Source organism: Bubalus kerabau, chromosome 10 (genome assembly GCF_029407905.1).
Source record: "Bubalus kerabau isolate K-KA32 ecotype Philippines breed swamp buffalo chromosome 10, PCC_UOA_SB_1v2, whole genome shotgun sequence".
Lineage (NCBI taxonomy): Eukaryota > Metazoa > Chordata > Mammalia > Artiodactyla > Bovidae > Bubalus > Bubalus kerabau.
The window spans coordinates 6,698,251-6,721,860 of NC_073633.1; the positions used below are offsets into that span (position 1 = coordinate 6,698,251).

The 23,610-nt window shown below is 42.5% G+C and overlaps 2 long non-coding RNA genes across 2 annotated transcripts in view; both read left to right on the top strand.

Annotated features, from left to right (window-relative positions):
• Positions 1–23,610, top strand: part of LOC129620797 (uncharacterized) — a 33,086-nt gene that overhangs the window by 5,051 nt on the left and 4,425 nt on the right. The gene's annotated exons all lie outside the window — the stretch shown is intronic.
• Positions 4,020–9,636, top strand: LOC129620796 (uncharacterized). Its single transcript, XR_008698705.1, has 2 exons — positions 4,020–4,193; positions 9,388–9,636. It is a non-coding gene; the product is annotated as an uncharacterized LOC129620796 (long non-coding RNA).

The following is a 23,610-nucleotide window of genomic DNA, read 5'->3' on the forward strand; positions in this document are numbered from 1 at the left end:
AGATATTAGATATAAGAGGAGGCAATGATGATGCAAAAAAAGAGAAAATTTAAAACTGGTTTCTAGACAGGATGTCTTCTGGAATCTCATCCTAGGGGCTTCCGTAGGCGGTCTTGGTCCTGAGCTCCCTATACCCTGTCATGAAGGGATCTCCTGACCTCTGTGCACATGACTAAGCTTATTCTCCTTTAGCCAGAGTGGAGACCTGTCAGTCTCACTGACAGGTGAGTGACTGTCAGCTCAGTCCCAAAGAAAAGGGAATAGTTCTTCTTTATAAAGTTGGGATCAAAGCATGATTTATTTTCTCCCTGGGTGTATGGTCGACAGAGGAAAATCCCACCCTTTATAGGATAGCCTCACACCCACTCCCAGGGTGTGACACCCCCACCCCCACAGCAAGGCAACTTTATGACTCTGTGCTTCATTTCCCAGAGTCTGGCACGTAGTTGTGTAACTAAAAGGAGTAGTTAGATAGGAGACAGTATGTGAGATTCATTAATTAAAAATGAATCTTAAAAAAAAAATCACAAAATGTCTGTGATGTGTAAGAGACTCCATTCCTGGGTTTAGTAGAGGGTGAAAGAATCATGCCTTAGAGTATTGCTTTCCCAGAGGGTTTCTTCATGGTGGCTGAAAGTTGTGAACAAATAAGAAATGTTTCCCCATGAAAGAAGAACATTTAGGGATAAGGAGAGACATCACTCAAAAGTATATGCTTTTCTCATATTCTTCTTTCCTAATTATAATCTTGCAACACCCCTACCATAATGATTACAACCATAAAATAGACCTCCTAAGCTAGACTGGTAATTCCACTTCACTGTAAAAATAACAACAGCAGCATCTATAAAAGTAGTAAAGATCTAAGTGAAAGTCGCTCGTCTGTGGCTAAAGAGGCCACTCTTTGCAACCCCATGGATTATACAGTCCATGGAATTCTTCAGGCCAGAATACTGGAGTGGGTAGCCTATCACTTCTCCAGGGGATCTTCCCAACCCAGGGATCGAACCCAGGTCTCCTGTATTGTGGGCAGTTTACCAGCTGAGCCACAAGGGAAGCCCAAGAATACTGGAGTGGGTAGCCTATCCCTTCTCCATCAGATCTTCCTGACCCAGGAATTGAACCAGGATCTCCTGGATTGCAGGTGGATTCTTTACCAACTGAGCTATGAGGGGAGCCCAGTAAAGATACAGACACCATCAATTGGGGTCTTAAAATGTGAGAGGCATTGCCCTATTGCTTTACAAAAATTATCTTGATTGGTCTTCATCACAATTTATTCTGAAGTAGACTTCCCTGGTGGCTCAGACTGTAAAGAATCCACATGCAATGCAGGTGACCTGGGTTGGGAAGTTCCCCTGGAGGAGGGCATGGCAACCCACTCCAGTATTCTTGCCTGGAGAACCCCCATGGACAGAGGAGCCTGGCAGGCTACAGTCCATGGGGTCGCAAAGAATTGGACACAACTGAGCAACCAAGCGCACACACCGGCAATGTTACCTTCAATTTTTAGGTGAAGAACCTGTGTTTAGAAAGTGAAACAATTTAACCATTAACCTCATCTCTCAGAAAGAGTTGTTTTCTTTTTTAACCTTTATTCTCTTTACTTTTCCTTCCTAAGCTGATTCCAGGGCTCTCCTTTTGTCTAAGAGAACATGATGCTGACCGTATCTTTCTTATATGGATACTGGCATTCCTCTTAGCCAGGATCATACATAATGATAGTTTGTTTTTTCCCCCAGGAAAAACCTATTATCCTGAATTGATTTTGGAAACATAAAATGGTTTTAAGGTGGGCAATTTAATTAATTTGGATTAAGATTCAGTGAGAGGCTTAAGAGGCCACTATGGCGATTGCATCACCATGAGAGGACCGAGTTGAACGAGAGACTGTCTCTGCTTCAAGGATTCTGCATTAGTACTGTCAACAGAAGCCACCTCTTTAGGAACAAATTCCCTGTACATGGGCTGTATGGGGCACATGCTCTCTGTAAAAGGTTTCAAGTGGAATGCTTTGAGGTGCTAAGCTTATTCTTGGTGCTCTGAGAATAGGAAATGAATTCCTCTACATCATCCATTTCAAATGTCATCTGGAAACAATTAAGGGCCAACAGCTCTTCAAAATGACTCACAAGTGATACTCTTGGCAATTGGTGGCCAAATGTTTGTGGAGAAGAGAAAAACCCACTCTTTTCTAACCACAAATGAAAATACAGTAATTGCTAAAAACAGCTCCTCCTTAAATGGTCTTTTGGGGAAGGGCCAAGGTGACAGGCTGTGCAGGTAGTCAGGTAACTAGAAAGCACATACTTTACAGCAGTCACTAGTCTAAGTAATCCCCAATTTACTGGCAAAACACCAAGGAAAGGAATTAACAGATTGGGCAATGACAAACCATGGGCAGCCAAAGGGTGAAGCTATTAAAATTTCTTGGTTTGGAAAATGAGGTCAAGAAATGTAGCATTGCACAATAGCATCTTATTTTGAAAGAAAAATTACTTATATACCTTTCAGAAAAACTGATAATCACTAGTCAATATTTGTAGTAGGCAATATCTCTCTGGTGAGAATGATGTTATTATTTATGCATATTAATTTTGTAAAGCTCATAGTCTTATGAAATCTGCTTTCTGGGTGACGGAAAAAAGACAGTAGCATGCCAGTGTGGCATCATTCCAGTTTGGAATCCAATGGGATCATCCCAATCATGGCTGTGTTGTGATTCTCATCATCCTTAGATGCTTTGGCCTTTGCGGACCCCTTCTCTATTTAAAAGTTAAAATTGAATTCACAACTTCATTGGTATAAAGACAAACAATTCAGACTAGATTCATTGTTGTATATTCATATTCAGTATAGTCTTTTTCCCTTTTGATTTTAAAAGAAAGTAAAATGATATTTTTGGAGGATCCTAAAAGGATTAATATGATGAGCTCTAGGCACTGTGCCTAAATGGATAGGTCGGCCCTGTGCCCAACTGAAAATACTCTTTACCTGACTCTCTTGCAGCTGAATATAGCCTTGTGACATCAGCTCAGAGTTTCTTGGAAATTCTGGAAGGGGTGATGCTTCCTTCTTCCTTATTCTTTCTGTCTAGAATTAAGGACACGAAACCCACAGATACAGCAGCCATCTCGTAACAAGGAGATGATAATGTTTTCTTTTTTGTTTGTTTGTTTTTTTTTTGTTTTTTTTAATTTTTTTTAAATTTTATTTTATTTTTAAACTTTACAAAATTGTATTAGTTTTGCAATGTTTTCTTATTAAGGAGAGTAGAGCAGAAAATAGAAGTCTTGCTTCTAAGGGCACTTTGAGTTGCAGTGTTAGACATATGGAGAAGGCAATGGTACCCCACTCCAGTACTCTTGCCTGGAAAATCCCATGGATGGAGGAGCCTGGTAGGCTGCAGTCCATGGGGTCGCTAAGAGTCGGACACGACTGAGCGACTTCACTTTCACTTTTCACTTTCATGCATTGGAGGAGGAAATGGCAACCCACTCCAGCGTTCTTGCCTGGAGAATCCCAGGGACGTGGAAGCCTGGTGGGCTGCCGTCTGTGGGGTTGCACAGAGTCGGACACGACTGAAGCGACTTAGCAGCAGCCACAGCAGTTAGACATACATCTTGTTAGATAAGGGGGGCGGTCAGGAAAAAAATCCTACTTGTTTAAACTGGTGGGGATTTGGCTTTTTGATATGAGCAGCTGTCTTCTAACTCGTGATGCTGCAGGGCCTCAGCACCATTCTCAGCAGTAAGTGCAATGTCAGGACTTTACACAAACCTGTTCCAAAATCAGGAAGCAGCCTGAGGACCTGGAAACGTGTAATATCTACTGGCACAGAGAGTGACTACAAGACTTACTAGTTCTCTGAGAAAAAATACAGAATGAAGAAGTTTTGCCCTTTCCAGGTGTGATTACAAAGCTGATGGACCCTAAGAAACCATACTTACTTAACAAACCCACAGAAGCCTTCAATTAATCACAACACACGGGACCTTGAGATCCAGGCTTCAGCTGCCTATACTCAGTGGTTACGTCTGCAGTTACTGAGGGATCTGAAAGGGAAAAGTATGATGGGAAAGAGAATGAACTCCATTTTTTCAGTGACATTTGGCTGCCAGTAAGGACCCTTTGGCACTGGGGTAAAAAGCTCCAGGGCCTATACAGAAGGACAGAGATCTCTGCCGGAGAAGGTCAGTGGACAAACTTGAGGTGGGCTCTGTTCCTGCTCTTTCATAATCTGAGGAGCAGGCAGTAATGTGTTCCTGGATCCTGGGGTTGAGCTGGGTGCCTTAGCAAGTCTGTAGTAGCAAGTGAAAAACTCAACTATGTGAAATAAAAGCTGTATGAGAAAAGTTTCTTGCTGGAATTCATAGGGTAAATGAGTTAGAAGTTGAAGACGTGAAGAACAGTAGTCCCTGTGAGTCTATTATGAGAAAGACAATTTATCTTTAGATGAAATACTTTGGGGAAGACCCTACTCTACCTGGGGCTGGCGACTAGGGTAATATTTTTTACAAATTCATTTTTATTTATAATATTTTGTCACTTTTTTATTCAACAAACATTTATTCACTGCTAGTGTGTGACTGATGCTGAAGCCCCAATACTTTGGCCACCTGATGCAAAGACCTGACTCACTGGAAAAGACCCTGATGATGGGAAAGACTGAAGGCAGGAGAAAAGGGAGGGTGACAGAGAATGAGATGGTTGGATGGCATCACCAAATCAATGCACATGAGTTTAAGCAAACTCCAGGAGATAGTGAAGGACAGGGAAGACTGCCATGCTGCAGTTCACGGGGTTGCAAAGAGTTGGCCATGACGTAGTGACTGAACAACAAGTGTGAGTCAGACACTGAAAGAAACAGACTACATTCCTGCATTGAGGAGGGTGAATGAGCTGGTAGTGTAACAGAACGTAGCCCTGTCTGTGGCTGTGCAGCATTTCCCCCCACCTCCTCCAATTACTGGGAAATTAGTGGTTAATTACCCAGGGATATTAGTGGTCCTGTTCAGCCATTGATCAGTGCTCGTGGGCCCCTCCATCAAGTGGCTGTCATTGAGTGACCGTTAGTGGTTCTGTTCAGCCATTGGTTGACACTGGGCCCCTCCCACAAACAACCATCAATGAGCCAGTTAGTGGTTCCATTCAGCCAACGGTGGTGGTCATCAGGCGGAGAGTGAGGTAAGAGGCAGATACCAGCCTTCTCCTCAGGACCCTCCGGTTCACCCTGCCTCAGGCCAGCCTGTGAGCTGGGGGGGCCCAGAGAACAGGCTGGGGGCCGTGTCCTGCAGGGCTCCAGAGCTCTCACCACAGCCGCCCAGTGGCGCGGTCCAGTCCCGGAGGCAGCAGTGAACCTCCCCCACCATTCCTGTCTCTGCGGCCTAATGGCAGCAGGGTCCGCATGGGATGCAGCCTGTGGGACCTGGTCTCCACCATATGGGCGGCCTCAGGAGCCTGAGGGCCAGTTGGGTCCTGGGTGTCTGGCTCTGTCAGCGATGACAGCTGGGCAGGGTCTGGGGACCTGGCCTTGAGGAAGCCACCCGCTGAGCCTTGCCTCCTTTTAGCCAGGACCAGGACCTCTGAGAGGAAAGCTGTGCCTCCGGACCTCCCCCTTTCTTGTCAGGACAGAGGATAACATTCATTAGCTGGAGATTTACAGAAACATCATTACCTGAACGTGACCTGACCTCTAGAACAAAGGCTCTGATACCAAGAAGTTTGTAACAACTAACCAGTTTGTAACTAACTCTCCCAAACCTTTGCAAGGAAAGGGTTTTGCTAAGAGGTTTGGGGGATTTGGGGCTTTTTAAGGCATGAACCTCCTGTCTCCTTGCATGCTATGCTATGCTATGCTATGCTAAGTCACTTCAGTCGTGTCCGACTCTGTGCAACCCCATAGACGGTAGCCCACCAGGCTCCCCCGTCCCTGGGATTCTCCAGGCAAGAACACTGGAGTGGGTTGCCATTTCCTTCTCCAATGCATGAAAGTGAAAAGTGAAAGTGAAGTCGCTCAGTCGTGTCCGACTCTTCGCGACCCCATGGACTGCAGCCTAACAGGCTCCTTTGTCCATGGGATTTTCCAAGCAAGAGTACTGGAGTGGGGTTCCATTGCCTTCTCCGGTCTCCTTGCATGGCCCTCAATAAACCTTTCTCTGTTCCAAACTCTAATGCTTTGGTATTGTTTGGCCTCACTGCCTGGGGCACATGGACTTGCAGTTTCAGTGCAGTAGGGCAGATTGGATGAAAGTGAAGACAAAAGACAACAAGCTGCCAATACCTGTAGTGAAAATAAAATGGAGGTGGCAGGTAGTTTGAGGATTTAAAACAGTGGTTCCTAAGCATGTTTGGATTATTAGAATCACCTGTTCAGTTCAGTGGCTCAGTCGTGTCTGACTTTGCAACCCCATGGACTGCATGCAGCACGCCGGTCTTCCCTAACTCCTGGAGCCTGCTCAAACTCACATCCATCTAGTCAGCAATGCCATACATACCACCTGAGGATCCCCTGAAAATCACCCGAGGATCTTTTAAAACTCCCAAGGCCAGGCTGTACCTCAGACCAGACATAAGCTGACATGAGACGTAGGCACCAGTATACTTTGAAGATTGCTATGTGATTCCAACGTGCAGACAAGTTTGGCAACCCCTGATACGGAGGAGGGGGGTGGCCCTCTTCCTCTTAAAAAAAAAAAAAAACAAAAAAACAGTATTCTGAGCTGAGCCACACAATCACACTGCTCGAAGTGGGAACTTGTTAGAAAAATAGAACCTTGGGATCCACCCCAGAACTACTGGATCAGGCTCTCCTTTTAGCAAGATGCTCGGGTGATGGTAGATGCAGCAAAGTCCAAGAAGCACTGCAAAGCAGTTGTCCTCCAAGTGTGGGCCACAGATCAGTATCACTAGAAATGTGTTGAAAATGCAAATTTTCATTCCTATTCCTGACCCACTGAGTCAAACATTTGGGGGATTGGACCCCACTGACTGTGCTGTTACAAACTCACCATGTGCTTCTGATTCACACTGATGTTTGAGAGACCCTGGCTCAAAATAGGAGTATGTTTTCTACAGATGAAGATGAGTGGATGTCAAGAGCATGGACTCATGAAATTCAGATGAGCTGTTAGGGAATCAGGATTGAAAACATGTGGGAAGAAAGATTGGAGAAGTAGCCCAGGAAGAAAATTGAAGAAAATTGAAGGCCCTCAATCATCTTCCAAAATGTACCTCGAAGGTGATATGTATAAAAATACTGCCAGGTGAAATTTTTTTTATCCTTCTCTGTATGATTGACCTCAAAGAAAGTTAAGAAAAAATACAAACAGATTCACCCTTCTTCATTTGGGGTTTGCAACCCTAAATGGGCCATCCATCTGCACTCTCCAACTTGTTCCTTCTTCTTCTTCTCTGGATATCTATTTTCAGACATTTGATTCACTCCTAAAGAATAAAGGTTTACTGAAATTAGAAATACTCAGAGAAATGAACTAAGGGCTCTAGACAATCTGAAAAAAAATATTTTCAGCATTACAGAATTTATAGTCTTGCTAGTTAACTGATAGGAAGAGGATAGAATTCATCTGTATGTAAAGGCTCTGGTTTGTATGATTGAAAGTCAGCTGAAATAGATGAAATTGTTTTTTAGTCAAGATAAATTGTACTTTACCATTTCTTGATGAAAGGATGCATTATAATTCTATATGATTAGTTGTTCTGAAATGAATTATTTCAAAAGGGCTTTGGTCTATGTGTATTATGCAAATATAGTGTGAATATGCATGTGTGTATATGCGCAAACAATTCAGAAACAGGAAAATATTAGTTTTCTCTGATTGGTAGAATTTTAGATAATGGGTAATTTTTCCTTTTATGAAGGAAAAATTTGTATCTTTTTATGAAGGCACATTTGTATCTTCTACAGTAAGCATGTGTAACTTGTACAGTAAGTTTCTTTTTCAAGAAGAAAAGTTACATTAGAAAGTAAGTAGAATAAAGTTCTGCTCCATATGATGGAAATAAAACCTACAGAGGCCCTGAGTAAGGAGCTACCAGTACTGGAGAGGAACTCCAGGCAACCCCACTCTGCCCCTGGGCTGCCAATCTCACTCCAGTTAATCCCCTTTTTATCCACTTTTATACTGAGATTCTTTACAAGCTTAAAAATAGATTTGATATCAATTTAATGTTTAAAAATCTCTGACCTGGCTCCTTGAATGATCCTGAAATAACAGGTTTTTTAACTGCAGTCTGGACAGGACAGGGGGAGCTCCTATGGAATAAAGCCATCCTGCATTTTTGAGAAAGGGAAGACCCATTTGCTTTCCTTGTCAGATGTAGAGATGGTAAGGTGGACATTCACATAGGAAGATTATGTGGACATCCGTCCACTGAGTTATGGTTCTCCAGAGAAATAGAATTATATGTATATACACACACAGAGAGACACACAAACACACACGCGCACACACATAAAAATACATGGGCTTCCCTGGTGGCCCAGATGGTAAAGAATCTGCCTGTAATGCAGGAGATCTGGGTTCAATCCCAGGGTTGAGAAGGTCCCCTAGAGAAGGGAATGGCTATCCACTCTAGTATTCTTGCCTGGAGAATTCAATGGACAGAGGAGCCTGGTGGGCTACAGTCCATGAGGTTGCAAAGAGTTGGACACAACTGAGTGACTTTCACTTTTGCTTTATATATATACATATGTATGTATTCGTTGTGAGAAGTTGGCTCATGTGATTATGGAGGCTGACAAGTCCCCAGATCTGCAGTTAGCAGGCTGGAGCTCCAGGAAAGCTACTGGTGTGGTTCCAAGGCAAAGGCCAACAGGCTTGACATCCAAGAAAGTCACTGTTTCACTTGAGGTGCAAAGGCAGGGGAAGGAAATGGCAACCCACTCCAGTGTTTTTGCCTGGAGAATCCCATGGACAGGAGCCTGGTGGGCTGCCGTCTATGGGGTCGCACAGAGTCGGACACGACTGACGTGACTTAGCAGCAGCAGCAAAGGCAGGAAAAAAATGCATTTTCCAGCTTGAAGCCAATCAGGAAGGAGGAGTCCTTTCCTATTTGGAGAGTATCAGTCTTTCCTTCTACTCAGGCCTTCACGTGATTTGAGGTCCACACACTAAGAAGGGTAGTTTGCTTCACTAAGTTTATTGATTTAAATATTAAACACATCCAAAATCACTGTCACAGAAACACTCAGAATAATGTTTGACCAAGCATCTATGAAACTTATGACCCACTCAAGTTGACACATGAAGGTAACCATCATATCCACTTAGAAAACTGTGACCTCAATGGAGGTCAGACCACCTCTAAAGAACCTGGGCTTTTCCTGAATTACTTACTTTTTGCCCCAACAAATTTGCTTTCCAGGCTGTTCACCAGAACTGGCCCTGCTGCCTCCATTAACAGAGTCTGTAGGGCTTGAGGCCAACCTGAAGACTCTTCTTGGAGAATCATGTACTGCTGTCTGGGGCACCAGGATCTGGCATTATCATCAAAGTACCCGGAAAGACCAGGCATTCATGGTTATCTGGCATCACCTCCCTGTGTTCCCCTCCATGGCTGGCCCGCTGCTCTGAGAAGCATGGTCCTGTAGAATGTAGAGGAAAGATGAGCAAGTCTGGAATCAAGAGACTTATTACCTTTGTTTCCTTAGACAAATAACATTTTAGTCTCTTTTTATCTAACTGTGAAATGGGAATACCCACAGCCCTCATAAGATTTTGTGAATCTTAAATTAGTACTAATCATCAAAAACTATACAAATGGCACTTCCTATTATTTTTAGTAGCTAGAACTAAATTCATATGAAAGAATCATTGACACTACTATTTTTACAGTGTAATGACTATTTGGAGTGTAAACTTCTGGAAGACAGAAACCAGTCCACACAACTGTATAGTAGGTGGGCAGGTAATATCCTTATACAGATAATGTCCTTAATACAAATGTTGCTGATGACAAAAGAATAGTCTTTTAATCTTTATCCTTAATACAAATGTTGCTGATGACAAAAGAATAATCTTTTAATCTTTTTCAATTGGCTTAAAATTTCCTTATTTATGGCACACTAAATATGTCTCCACAGAAAAAGGATTGCCAGATAAAATTCAGGATGCCCAATTAAATTTGAATTTCAAATAAATAATGACTACTTTTTTAGTACAAGTATGCCCCATGCAAATCGTTTGCTGTTTATCCAAAATTCAAATTTAACTAGGCATTCTGTATTTTTATTTGTTAAATCTGGCAACTTATTCAGAAAGGCAGTTGGCAAAATTTCATGTTAAAATTGAACATTAACATTTTCTTAGATGATGAATACTTAAAACATACTATATGAAAAATACTATATTTAAGAGTTTTTAATGGTCATGCAACTGTTTGGCATTTAAAAATGATTTACTTAAAAAGGTAATGGACCTAAATATGTTATAACCTTACTAGTTTCAAGATGAGGACAATAATATTTAATGTACAGGACTGTTTCCATGTTTACCTGGGATTACATGTGAGAAAGTTCTTTGTAAATTAGACCCTGAAAAAGAGTCTCAGAGGAGCATGGACATTGCTATCTTTCATTCTCACTGTTGCCATTTATTGCTGTGTGACTTTGGAAAATCTACTTAACTTTTCTATGCCTCATTTTCTCATTTATAATATAAGGACAATAGTAAAACTGACCAATAGGAGTTTTATGAGGAGGGAAAAATAAAACACATATGTAATGCTTCATGCATAATAAAGCACTTCGTATAAACCTTAGACTTAAAAAAAAATCTAGAAAGTGACCCTTTATAGAAAATCAGTAATATGCAGGGAAATTATGGTCCTAACTCCAAGCATACAGACAAAGGTCCACATAGTCACGGCGATGATATTCCCAGTGAGAGCTGGACCATAAAGAAGGCAGAATGCCAAAAAATTGATGCCTTCGAACTGTGGTGCTGGAGAAGACTTCTGAAAGTCTCTTGGAAGCAAGAAGATCAAACCAGTCAACCACAGGGGAAATCAAACCTGAGTACTCATTGGAAGGACTGATGCTGAAGCACCAGTATTTTGGTCTTCTCATGCGAACAGCCAACTCATTAGATAAGTCCCTGATGCTGGGAAAGATTGAGGGCAGAAGGAGAAGAGGGAGTCAGAAGATGAGATGGCTAGACGGCATCACCAATGCAATGGGTATGAACTTGGGCAAACTTCGGGAGATGGTGAGGGATAGGGAGGCCTGGTGTGCTGCAGTCCATGGGGTTGCAGAGTCGGACACGACTGGGCAAACTGAACAACAACAATTCCAAGTATAAACTCTTCCTGTGTCTGAAGTTTCCTTAGAATAGAGCATGTTTTGCTTCCGTGCCATCAAGTGCTCAGCCCTTGCTGTTGACAGGATGGGCTAAGACATGGGGCTCTCACCACAGGTCCTCTTAGTGAATATAAAGGTAGCAACTCTCTTTCTGCTCTGAACATGTCCTTACAGGCTTTCCTGCAAATGTGTCAAGCTTCCAAAAGTTTATATCAGTCCATATCACTGTTTTAACTTTGAAAACAGCATTAATATAACCATCAGGAAAATACAGCATGTTTTACAATTGCTGCCTTAACTTTAGAAATCAACCTGATGGGGATACAGTCATGCTTCTTGTTACCTCAGAGCCTTGGCATGCTCCCTCTGCAAAAAGAAGCCAAGAGAAATCATTAAGCATGAGCTCACCTGTGAGGTCAGGCCCTCAGACCACTAGGCTTAGGGAGGGATTGTAGTGGGCTTGCCTGTCTCGAGGGGGTTTGAAAAGTTAGGTTTAAGAGCAAAGATTGTAAGGTAAAAGGCTATACATCTTTTTCTTTTGGTAGATTCTAGGTTCCTCATGACTAATAAATATTTACATTAAACTCATGACCAATGAATATGTATGCTCTCAAATGTTCCTTCAGGAATTATTCAGGTTTTCCTGGTACTTCATGAAAAGAAGGAATGATTGGATCACAATCTCCCAAATTTTCTCCCAAGGTTCAAGTTTATTTGATTAACTAGGTGATCAACAGCCATTTGTTCCATTAATTATGTTCTCTCATGTTAATACGGTTATCTTAAATTCCACATTTTAAAAGTAAATATTACTACTTCGGCATAGAGGCATGCTTTATTGTATGAATCGCCAAGTTTTTAAAATAGAGCTTTAAAAAAAAAAAGATGAGATTGATAAAGTTAAGACAAAAAATGGAGTTGGACTCTCAGACTCCTTCTTTATGGCCAGCTCTGCCTGATGGCATCATGCCTTCTCACACCCCCTCATCCCCACCCACTCACATTTTACTGAGCAGCTGTGCCAGGATTTCATACAGGAAAGGCTTTATGCCACATGGTTTTTTCAGACATCACATCTAAATCATCTTCATTAGCCTTGAAAACTTGGATCCCTAGCAGGGTTTCTGGCACCCCAAACAGCAGAAGCCCTGTGTGTGAGCTTGAGGCATGAAGCCACAGCCGCAATGGCATCCTCTGGTTGAAATGCATTTTCAACAACTTGTGTGCCACTGAATGCTGCTTCTTGCCTCCTTTTGGTGACAGGAAACTTCAAAAGATTTGGGTGTATAAGATTTACAATGCATTGTTGAACAGAGGAAATCATGCGTCCTTTGGAAGTTTCCTGGTGTTTAAGGAGATGTGCGATGGTCATGTTTTCTAATGTAAATATCAGAATCTTTGACTGTATTTGTTGAAGTAAAGGGACAGAATATCTAAAATCAGAATTATGGATGGTAAGTATGCCTCTCAGGAGTCAAAAGACCAATGATCTTTTTTTTTTTTTTGCTTCAGTATCAGCTAGGAAGTCAGTCTTCTGGTCTCTTCCCAGTTCTCTCTCGATTTTTCTAGTCTCTCTCCAGTGTTTTATGTTTAGAAAGATTCTTTTTTCTCCCCCTGAATTATTTGTCTATAACCCAGGCCACAGGGAAAAACATCAAGATATCAGAAGCCATGCTGCTGGAAAACTTACTAGATGAAAAACTCTTTTGGCTCCCAAACATAAACATGCAAACTTGAGCAGATTTCATGGTCCCTGAGAAGCACCCCTAACCCTAGAATCGGCTCTGTGCTCCTCAGTCAATGTTAACCCTACTCTTACCCTAAAAATATTGCTTTTCCAGGATAATAGTAGTAATAATAATACTGATAATGATAACAGTTGTTATCAAGCTCTGACATTTAGCCAGAGCTTCCCAAGTGTTGGAGGACTTGCAAACTCATTTAAATGTCCGTGTAGTTTCCTTTAAAGTCTTCCTGGAAGTTTTGAGAGCTTCTCTGAGGATAACATATTTTTGAATTTAGAGTAAAACTGTATTTTATTAGAAACAATATTTAGAATTTCAGGAGGAAAAAGTCAGAAAATATGAATAATCAAGACAAAAGGAAGAGCTGAAAGCACCCTCCATCTCTTGCTCTGCATTGCTCACCAGCAGAGTCCCCGGGGAAGCAGTGCTCTTCCAAGGCAGAGGCCAGGAGGAAGTGCCCTCCCATGCAGTGGGTCCAGAGGTCCCCATGGGCTGTATGCCTCCCAGGCTTTGAGGACTGAAACTTGGAATCCTAGCCCTTGAACTGAATCCTCCGTCCCTGCACTCATCCTCACCGCACCCCCTGCCCTAACCTGGAAAAGTTAAGGAGAGGGCCAGGGTGCCAGATATCTGCACAGGAGGAGTTCAGGTATGGAAGGCTAAGATGTATTTGTGATGGGCAGCTGGAGAGCTTGTCTTAGAAGCTGCATTTGCACACAGGCATACTACATTTACCCAGAGAATATTTAAGAAATGGATATAATTGATGTTGGATTCTGACAGAGACTGTGATGGGGCAAAAATCCTCCTATGATAACCCTTGATGTTGGCTTGTGGTTGACCCCACAAGGGAGAGAAACTTAATAGCACTTGTGCTCAGTTAGCCAAGAGAGAAAAGGTAGCCGGGAGGCAGGAAGAGGCAGTTGCGGCAGAGAAAGGGGCCCAGGACAAAAGCTCTTATGTCATCTGCAGGCCTGGGGCTGGTTCCCCCGGGACCCAAGCGGAGCAAACTCAGTTTGCTTGCTTTTGTCCTTAATGAATTAGAAGGAAGTCAAGGAAGCCTGTGTGATTGTAAGTCAGGGAAATGGAGTGGCTATTAAAAGCTTGCAACATCAAACTTTCCCACTGGAACTGAGCCAACCCGGGGCAGATGTGTCAAGCATCTGCTTTTGGCTGCTTTCCTCGTTCACTCAAGGAAGGGGGCAGGGGTAAGCAAGAAGCGGGTGCAGAAAGATGCAAATGTTGTTGGTAATGTTGCATCCAATCCCAAGTGGGGAGACCTACAGGTAAATGGAGCCCCACTTAGATAACAGTCTGGAAAACAAGAGCAAAGACAGAAAACCAAACAGCTCTCTGCATAGGAATGAGAGGGGAAGGGGGCAAACTTGGTGGAAAGTCAGGGCTGCCTAGAGGCAGAACAAATAACCACAGGCTGGAAAAGTACAGTGGAGGGGAAATGTGGGCTCGGCAGATTCCTCACAGGGTTCAGGGTGATTTTCCTTGGCATCCTATCAATTCTGTTGCTGTTGCCTCTGAGTTGGACCATCTCGTGCTCTAAGTAAGCACATTCTCCATATTTTCACTAATGGGGAGTGGGGAGAGCTTTCTGAGGCCCACAGGAGGCCCGGAAACCATAAAGGAAAAGGTTGACAGATTGGAATAGTTAAAAAGTCAAAACTTTTACTTGGCAAAATCAGCTCACATGAACAAATTTAAAAGTCAAATGAAGACTGTGGGAAAATATTTGCAACACATAGAAAAGACAAAGAGTTAACATCCATCAGAGCTAAAAAGCTCCTCCAAAACAGTATATAGAAAGATGAAAGGGGAAAAAATGAACAAATGATAAGAGGCATTTTAGAGAAGAAATTACGGAGACAATAACATTTGAAAAATGCCCAAACTCACTAACAGTGATAGTAATTGAAATTAAAACAATAGTTCTTTTTTTTCTGGTTAAGTTGGCAAAAATTGAGTAAGTTTTTGATGATATATAGAATAAGAAGATAAAGCCCTTTACATTTTGTTAATAGGTGTGACCATTTCAAAAGAGAATTTGGTAGAATTTATTAAATTTAAAATAAGCACATTTTCCAACCAAGCAGTCCCACATACAAGATTCTGTTTCAGAAAAGCTCTGCCTCTAGAGGGAAAGAGGTGTGTGTGTGAGGTGTGTGTGTGTGTAACAGCCCAAAACTGGAGATAAACTAAATGCTAGAAATAGAGAAGTGGACAAATAAATCATAGAACATTCACACCAAGGAATATTCCAGGACCACCAAAAAGATGAGTTGGATCTGAATGTATAGACATATAGTATGTTAAACTGAAAAAAGGACTCAGAAATATATTACATACTTATTAGGTATATAAAATACATAGTATATATGTACATATATAGTATAATCCTATTTTATGAAAATCAAAGCAAATATTTTATCTGTGTTTGTATACATAGTATAAAAAAAGTGTATACATAGACATACACACTGCAAACTAATGAAAGTGATTAGATGTCAGGGGATGAGGCAATTAACTAAAAGAAAATTGTTATATTTCTGTGTTGCTTGAATTTGTTGCTATAGCCTCTGTTACTGTCTTAGTTAAAAAGCACAATGAAGTGATGTAAACACATGCAGGCACATGCAGGCACAGGTGCACTCCTATTACCCTCCTCTGGTAAGCAGCATGCTAGTTGTAGAGTAAGAATGTGGTATATAGAACAAAACCCTTTGCTGTTTTTTCAAGATTGCTGACTGGCAGTAATGGGCAATTGTGGAGACAGTTCTCAACTGGGAACCAAAGAAACTGGACACTGCCTCCCCCACCCCAACTCCTGATGGTAAGATGATACACCTCAGCAGAACCTCAAGCAGCATTCCCCACATTGCCATCTCAGAGCTTGTAAAACAACAAGAAGTCACATTCTTTAGAATTCCTACCTCATTAGAGTCCTTCTGAGGTCAAGTATGTAGAGTATTTGAAAAGTGGTTGGCAAACAGTAGGTGATAGTAGATTTTTATTACTGAAGTGGTCAGAAATCTAGTGTGAAAAGAAGGGGATTTCAGCTTCCATCTGCTTTCCCAAAGGCTGAAGTCTTCTATTTCTGCTTTATTGACTATGCCAAAGCCTTTGACTGTGTGGACCACAATAAACTGTGGAAAATTCTTAAAGAGATGGGAATACCAGACCACCTGACCTGCCTCTTGAGAAATCTGTATGCAGGTCAGGAAGCAACAGTTAGAACTGGACATGGAACAACAGACTGGTTCCAAATAGGAAAAGGAGTACATCAAGGCTGTATATTGTCACCCTGCTTATTTAACTTATATGAAGAGTACATCATGAGAAATGCTGGGCTGGATGAAGCACAAGCTGGAATCAAGATTGTTGGAAGAAATATCAATAACCTCAGATATGCAGGTGACACCACCCTTATGGCAGAAAGTGAAGAAAAACTAAAGAGGCTCTTGATGAAAGTGAAAGAGGAGAGTGAAAAAGTTGGCTTATAGCTCAACATTCAGAAAACGAAGATCATGGCATCCGGTCCCATCACTTCATGGCAAATAGATGGGGAAACAGTGACTGACTTTATTTTTTGGGGCTCCAGAATCACTGCAAATGGTGACTGCAGCCATGAAGTTAAAAGATGCTTACTCCTTGGAAGAAAAGTTATGTCTAACCTCAGTTCAGTTCAGTCACTCAGTCATGTCCGACTCTTTGCGACCCCATGAATTGCAGCACGCCAGGCCTCCCTGTCCATCACCAACTCCCGGAGTTTACTCAAACTCACGTCCATCAAGTCAGTGATGCCATCCAGCCATCTCATCCTCTGTGGTCCCCTTCTCCTCCTGCCCCCAATCCCTCCCAGCATCACACTCTTTTCCAATGAGTCAACTCTTCGCATGAGGTGGCCAAAGTACTGGAGTTTCAGTTTGAGCATCATTCCTTCCAAAGAACACCCAGGGCTGATCTCCTTTAGAATGGATAATTGGATCTCCTTGCAGTCCAAGGGACTCTCAAGAGTCTTCTCCAACACCACAGTTCAAAAGCATCAATTCTTCGGTGCTCAGCTCTCTTCACAGTCCAACTCTCACATCCATACATGACCACAGGAAAAACCATAGCCTTGACCAGATGGACCTTTGTTGGCAAAGTAATGTCTCTGCTTTTCAATATGCTATCTAGGTTGGCCATAACTTTCCTTCCAAGGAGTAAGCGTCTTTTAATTTCATGGCTGCAGTCACCATCTGCAGTGATTTTGGAGCCCAGAGAATAAAGTCTGACACTGTTTCCACTGTTTCCCCATCTATTTGCCATGAAGTGATGGGACTGGATGCTATGATCTTCGTTTTCTGAATGTTGAGTTTTAAGCCAACTTTTTCACTCTCCTCTTTCACTTTCATCAAGAGGCTTTTGAGTTCTTCTTCACTTTCTGCCATAAGGGTGGTGTCATCTGCATATCTGAGGTTATTGATATTTCTCCTGACAATCTTGATTCCAGCTTGTGCTTCATCCAGCCCAGCATATTAAAAAGCTGAAACATTACTTTGCCAACAAAGGTCCATCTAGTCAAGGCTATGATTTTTCCAGTAGTCATGTATGGATGTGAGAGTTGGACTATAAAGAAAGCTGAGCACCGAAGAATTGATGCTTTTGAACTGTGGTGTTGGAGAAGACTCTTGAGAGTCCCTTGGACTGCAAGGAGATCCAATCAGTTCATCCTAAAGAAAATCAATCCTGAATATTCATTGGAAGGATTGATGCTGAAGCTGAAACTCCAATACTTTGGCCATCTAATGCAAAGAACTGACTCATTGGAAAGACCCTGATGCTGGGAAAGATTGAAGGTGGGAGAAGAAGGGGATGACAGAGGATGAGATGGTTGGATGGCATCACCAACTCAATGGGCATGAGTTTGAGTAAACTCTGGGAATTGGTGATGGACAAGGAGGCCTGGGCTGCTGCAGTCCATGGGGTCACAAAGAGTCAGACATGACTGAGTGACTGAACTGAACTCAAGTCTTCTATGTTTTTTTCTGGTGAAATGTGGGCAAGTGACCTAAAGGGGAGTTTGGAATTTCCTTCCTCCTGGATGGTTACAGGCAGTGTTACTGGAGTGGGGAAGGGGTCTTAGGAAGAATCAGAGAAGGGATGGGAATGGCAAAAAGGCAAGACCACTCCCCTGATTTCTCATGAAATCAAGCCAAGGTGAACCATGAGATCTTTAGCCTTCCTAAACCTAGGCCAACTGCAGAAGAAGGGAACACAGCGACTCACTGGTCATTCCATGGGATTTCCAATTGAAGTGACAAGTATTTACAAGGTGAGAGGAAGAAAATGGCGCTGAGAAATGCAATCCCCAACATAGTAAGGACAGGCTGGGCCCCAACTGTCCATGATGGAGCTGAGCAGAGACCCTGAGGGATGTAGAGTTTGGCAATTGTCAATACCATCTCCTGGATGCTCTCATGTTAGGAGTAATTATTCTAATAAGTTGGCAGATTCCCTTTGTTTTCAGCTTCTCACCAGAAGGTTAAAACTAGGTGGTAGAAAATATGGAAAGAAACTTGAAATAAGAGTATTTTGAGGTTGAAATGATAAGTATAATTTTTATAATTGAATTGGACTAAAAAAAAATCACTGCACTAGATAAATTTAAAGTGGAAAGAGAAAAAGGTGAGGACTCTGTTCTATGCTGATTTTGCAGTATGTGTCTACTTGTAGTAGGAGGAGGGCTTGCAGGAAAAAAAAAAAAAAAAAAGGTCAGGAGTTTGAGGCCAAGAAATGTATGTGTAGTTCCTGAAATTATGCTCACAATTCCCTTCTTCCATCTGCCAGTCTCTGTTCCTTCTCTTTGATCCTAAGGAGACATTTCCTTCCCTCATTCATGGAGTCATATAGTTTAAAGGGATCCCAGATAAAGAAATTAGTTCATCTTTAAGGTAAAAAGGATCAGGAGAGCTTTTTCTTATTGTTGGCTTATTCATTTTAAAGTACCATACTTTTAAGGCAATGTACTAGAAAGAGAAGTGAAAATGAAATACAGAGATTTAAGGGGTCTGGAACAAATATCTTAACCTTCCTTGGGCTCAGTTTCCTCATCTATAAAATCTGGCATTAGTACAATTAGATAAACTCCTAGATTTCCTCTAGTTCTTACATTATTTCAGCTTTACTTCATAGAACTGAAAGGGACCCGGGCTGGCATCTAGTCAAAACCCTTACCCTATATAAAAATGTTAGATGGGAAAAGTCAAGAGATATATTGAATTTCATGAATGAATGTCTTTGTCTTAGAATAAACTGAAACTTTCCTTGAAATATACATTATATAGATTAAAAAATGGTTTCCTCCAGCCACATTACCCGTTCCTTTTGTATGTGACTACAGCATTTATCCATCAAAGCGCTCTGAGCTGGACTCCAGGGTGAGGTTCCTGAAAGTTCCCTGAAGAGGAGCATAATGGTTCTGCACCACCAACACACTTAGGCAGAGACCAGGGATGCTCAAGAGTAAACACTATTAGGATTAGGTTATGCCGGTGGCAGCAGCGGACACACTCCTAAATCCAGGAGCTTGACAAACACAAAGGATTATGTTTTGGTCATGTGAAGTGCGTGGGTCAGCACGGCTGTCTGTCATCCAGTGACTCAAGAGTCCAGGCTCTGTCCATCTTGTGCTGCGAGCATCTCACTATGAGACTCCAGGGGCATCCTGCAGGGGAGGAGATGGATGGAGAACGCACACTGACTGCTCAGAGCCTAGGTCAGAAGTGCCGTATCCCTTCTGCTCTCATTCTTAACTACCAGAACTCAGTGACAAGTCTCCAGCTCATGTGAAAGTCCCCTGGAAAGTGTCAGCACATGGACAGTCAGTGAGCACTAGCTGTCTCTGGCTTCCCCGGTGACTCAGGGGTAAAAAACCCACCTGCCAATGCAGGCGACTCAGGGTTGATCCCAGGGTCGGGAAGATCCCCTGGAGATGGAAATGGCAACCCACTCCAGTATCCTTGTGTGGAACATCCCATGGACAGAAGAGCCCGACTAGCTACAGACCATGGGGTCGCAAAAGAGACAGACGTGATTTGGGGACTAAACCACCACCACAAGCTGTCTCTGGATGACTCAATCAGGGACACAAAATTACCAAGTGAAGAGCTGGTCCCTGCCTCCCATTTTTGGAGTGGGTGGCCAAAAACCTCAGTTTTTAATTTGATACTCTTTTAAACTTCTCCAAAAAGATATTAGTTTGGGACAACTGAGGAATATTGCTAAGAAGTAGATCTTCTCAACTGCAGCTCATCCCACATAGAGATGGAGCTGCCTTTAAGTGGCAGCATCATGCTGTTTCTTCACAACATCTTGAGGACAACTAAAATCCTCATGTCATTGTTCAGAGGAAATGCTGCCAAGCTGGGCTTCACATTTTCTAAGTGGCCTCGTCACTCGACTTTAAACCTAAACACAGGACTTTCTGTTTATTCTGTTCAGTGTCATCCTGTTATTTTCAGACACTTGCTTCAGCCTTCTGAATTTTTCATTTTATCATTTATCATAATAGCTATTTCTTCAGAATTTGCATCCTACACTCCCTGGATGAGTATGTCTTCGGTGTCTACATCCAAGTTCTTGAAAAATATAGGCCAAGGGCAGAGCCTCCAGTGGAACCCCAGAGACACCTCCCCGAGGGGCATCACAATTCATTACTAAGCACAGTGGGTCCATTTGTTCCACTAGCTTCAGGTCTTCCTCACTTCCTACACTATCAACCAGTTCATATTTCTCTGAGTTCTCAAGGATTTCTTGAGATTTCATGACCTGCTTGGATGAAAACTGAATTCCTTGACCTACTCCTACTCCTTCATAGTCTACTGGTTGATGGCGCCACCCAGCCACGTGCTGGAACCCTGGGCGCAGTCCTGATCCTTCCCCTCCCTCGCCTCCTTCAGAAGGGGACGGCAGAGAGCAGGGTGGTGCTGCTGGCCTTCTGGACCACTGCTCCCTCCTGGTGCCCTGGCAGCGGCCTCTAAGCGTCTCTGTGTGTCTCTGGTCTTTTCTCCTCCTGTCCTTCCTCTTCATCCTCACTGGAGTTCTTTCAAAACTGTGGGTCATATTCTCTAACACCCCTGGATAAAACCACCCAAATTCTATAGTGTAAGGGCAATATTAAAAAGACTTAACAAGTAGTTGAGCATGAGCAATGATCAAAGAGAAGGCCAGCAGGAAAAAAGTGGGGCAGCCCCCTAAGGGCTCCTAGAAGCTCCCTCCCACAGCTTCCACCCCGGGCAGTGGTTTTAGCAGACCCCGCATTTGCATCTCAACAGGGTAGTTCTCTTTTCTCCTTCCTTTCAAAGCTCCTTCTTGTCTCCTCTGAGGCTGGAAAGTTGTTCTTGTCATCATGCATTTTGTCCCACTCTCTGGCTTTTGGTAAAAAAAAACTGGCTAGTCTTTCGGGCTTTACTCTATTGAGTCAGAATCGAGGTTTTAGCATTCAAAAATAAATAAATAAATACAACAAAAGCTACCCCCCAGCTTCTCTCCTCCCCTAAGCGCCAGGCTCTTAGAACTGAAAGCTTTCAAGGCTTGCTTTTTATATTCTCAGCCAGAAATTGGGCTCTGTTCTGACTGGATCCTTTTGTGTCTTTTCTTTAGGGGCAGTCAACCTTCATCTCTTGGTCTGGATAAATGGTGAAAGAGTCACAAGGTAAAAAAAAAAAAAGATTTTCTGAGAAAGAAAAAGACTTCTCATAGTATTTCAAAATATTATTCCAATTCTTTGTTGATCTGTCCACCAACTCTACTAAATTCAGCTTCATGTGGGCAGGAACCAATGTTTGATTGACTTCTGCTTTCCCAGTGCCTAAGATGTATTAGACGCTCATTAAATGCTTATTGACTGAGTGATTAAACCAGTGAACAAAGGGTAGACCATATCTATGGCATTTTGCTAATTTTCCAGTATATTTTATAAAAAAGGAAATGGAATAATTTGACTTAGCTCCTCTGTTTTTGCTTGGCTCAGACTGCACAAATAGGAAAATGTATTGCTTCTTCTGAACAGGATTTCAGAAACCACAGTGATTTCAAGACCACATCCATGGCAATCAGTTTTTGTAGGGAAAAAAATCAGAATGTGCGCATAAGGAAAGAGAGAATGTAATAACAGTCTTTGCAGCTACAATTAGCGTACTAATTGTAATTTTTCAAATAGAAAAAAAAAAGCATTTTGTTGTTTTCTCATCTTTATGGCTATTTTCTCCTATTATTATTTAATTCATGTAATTTTATAAAAGTGAATCAGTAGCTTTGTCTGGACCCTTCTTTTCAAAGCCTGCCCAACCTACTGGACTCCCCATCCCAGAACTGGGCCTTAAGAATGGGTATATCAACATAACAACAAGTAAAATTGTATTTCTAGGGTGCTAAGTATTAGACCTTCTTCATTGTTATTTCTAGAGAAACTAGTTTTCTCCTTTATGTGATTCCCTCCTTTCTTTATGTGACATTTAAAAATGAATTATCATCGACCCTGCATGGTCATTAACAGATCACAGTGGCTCAGTGCCGCCGATGGAGGCACACAGCTGGTGCCACATCCAAGGCGTTCAGGTGAGAGCCATCCTTGCTGTGCTTGTAGAAAGCCATGTAACAAAGAGCAGGGGAGCCAGTGAGTTCTGGATCCAGAATTTGAATGACTGCTGGACCTCTTGCTTGGCAGGAATTACTTCTGAGTATGAGTGGAGTATTTTATACAACGTTGAAGATAACACCAATTGTTGATTAACCTGGTGACTCTCTACCTGTATCCTTTGATCTCTCTGAAAGAAGCGGTGGATGAGAAAGTAGGTGTGAGACTAGCCCACAGCACGAGCCTAGCCCAGGGCTGCCCCAGCCTACCGGGCCTGCTGGGGCAGAGGCGCCCTCCTCCCCTCCAAGCCATGTGCTTTTCTCCAAAAGGCACAGCCTTTGCAGCCAGAAGCCCTTTTGAGCCCTCTGAGGGGCTATGCTTTCCCATCAGACGGGCCCACAGGCTCTTAGGTGAGGAGGCCTTTTGTTACCCCATCTCCAGTGGCTGGATCATCATACAACTAGGCAAGCTATGACAAGTACCGGAGGAGATTTTCTTAATGCATCGCCGGGCTACTATATTAACCGTGTGTGTGTGAACAACTAAATATAGTGGGTTTTCTTTATCTCCTGGTTTCATTTTTATACCCAGTTCTTGAAAAGACATTTTACTCATTCTTAGTTCAGAAAAAAATTAGGCCCACTTCGCAGTTCAGCTGTTTTCAATTATGCTACTCCACCCACTCTCTGTTTTTCTGGGCATTCATTTACCCGCTGCAGGATTTATAAAGCACCCCTCTGCTCTTTCCCAGCCACTGCGGTCACACTGCCTCCACACACCTAATAAGTACCTCAGGAAGCTTGCTAGTTCTGCATCAGAGACTGTGCCAAGTGGAACATAAGCCCCTCTTCTTTCCCGCCTCCCCCCATTCCCAAACATTTGTTGGTATATGAATATCAGCCCACAGATGATAT